The following is a 2,129-nucleotide window of genomic DNA, read 5'->3' as shown; positions in this document are numbered from 1 at the left end:
GTAGGAGGGAGGGCCAAGAGGGAGGGGATGTAGGTATACATATAGCTGATTCACTTCATTGTACAGCAGAAACTAACACAACATTGTAAAGCAATTTTACTCCAATAATAAAAAATATATATTGGCCGCAAGGTTCCCAAAGAATCCTTTTGTTTGGTACCCCAGAAGTTTTGACACCCTGAGGGCAATGCACCATTGCAAGATTTGGGGGTGAGAAGCCTGACTATCTTCTGCCAGGTGGGGAAGGCGACTGAGAAAGAGGGTGCCCTGGCCACTGGGATGCTTTCCAGGAAAGCAGTTTTAAATGTGAACAGATAGAAAATAAGGATCTGGGGCAAACATGGCACTGAAAGCTGTGGGGACTGTGCAGGGCCGAGTTCTGCAGCCTGTGCACCGTCTCTGTCACCGTGGCACACTGGCCCGGCTCTGCTGTCGGGTCGTAAATTCACAGACAAACATGAATGGGTAACAACAGAAAACGGTGTGGGAACCGAGGAAATCAGGAATTTTGCACAGAAAGCTTTGGGAGATGTTGTTTACTGTAGTCTGCCTGAAGTTGGGACAAAATTGAACAAACGAGGAATTTGGTGCTTTGGAAAGTGTGAAAGCTGTGAGTGAACTCCACTCTCCTCTATCAGGAGATGTAACAGAAATGAATGAAGCTCTAGCAGAAATCCAGGACTTGTCCACAAATCTTGTTATGAAGATGGTTGGCTGATCAAGATGACACTCAGTAAGCCTTCAGAACTAGATGAACTAATGAGTGAGGAAGCATATGAGAAATACATAAAATGTATTGAGGAGTGAAAATGGAACCCCTAAATAAACTAGTTTGAAACAACTTAAAAAAAAAAGAAAGAAGGATCTGAAATTGATTCTTTCAGAACTGGCTGTGTCCTCACACTCTTTGGGAAGATTTGTGTGTTCTCCACCCTCCCCCTTCCCTATGCCCCCTCCCCCAGGTCCTCATATCCTTGTCTGAAAATGGCTACAGTCTGACATGAGACCCACATACGGCCACCAGTACCCTTCCTTCTATGGACCTCTGATAAGACTTATTATTTTTTTAATGAAATTAATACTTTTACTGCTTCATCAAGGGCATTCTTAAATGAAACTGGATTTTTAAAAAAACTATGCATGCATGGCAATGAAGAATATAATAGTTCAGTTTTGCGCCATTACCTGAATTTATGCTAAGGCATTAGCAGTTTCACCCACGATTACTTTTGTAGCATCACTGCAAAGTCAACACAGTGAAAAAGACCAAAAAAATCTATCTTATGTAAACAGTTTTGACCTCTCAGACCACCTGGTCGCAGGGACCCGCACAGGTCCACAGAACATACTTTGCAAACTGCTCAAAATTAGATACTTCAAAGATAAGATAATGTTACAAATAATATCATACCAGAAGATTCGAGATTTTAGATGAAACAGATAAATTAATAGAAGAAAGTAACTTACCAAATCTGATTCAAGAGGAAACGGAGATATGAAAAACTCTAAGCCAAATTCTAGGCTTCAGAGATGAATTCTTGTGGAAGTCTCTTCTGAGATACAGAACAAGATAGATACAATTTTGTTCTAATCTGTTTGCAAAGCCACAGCTGCAGCTTACTTTAGGACAAATGGACTAAAGTGCAGATAACACTCTCTCTTCCCCTCACCAGCCTGTATCACTGCTGGAAAGTCTTCTCACCTCTGGACAGGGTCCTGCTCTTCATCACCTTTTCTTAGCACTTACCGTATTTTCTTGGAATTGATTAGATTACTGTCCTTAGAGTGAAGTCCCAGGAGAGTAAGGTCTGTTACATTGCAGAGCTGAATGGGTGCGCTATAAATATTGGAGGCAGTAAAAATTGAGATCAACCGCGAGGCAGGGCCATCAGGGAAATCAGGAGATCACAAGGGTTCATTTTGTATATCCTCTGAAAGACTTGATTCTCTCACTACCAGGATTCCTCCTGTGAGGGCATAAAAGTGAGTGAACCTGAGTGAGCCACGAAGCCTCGCTCCTCATTCCCTCTAGCATTTCACACCTTCTTCACAGTGATGGGGCTTCACCAGTTTTCTATGATCTGGATGGATCGACATCGGTAACTTCCCCAAGTCTTTTCTGCTCGCTT

The sequence above is a fragment of the Mesoplodon mirus genome, assembly GCF_964341445.2.
Source record: "Mesoplodon mirus genome assembly, chromosome: 15".
Taxonomy (NCBI): Eukaryota; Metazoa; Chordata; class Mammalia; order Artiodactyla; family Ziphiidae; genus Mesoplodon; species Mesoplodon mirus.
This window is presented reverse-complemented; position numbering follows the sequence as displayed.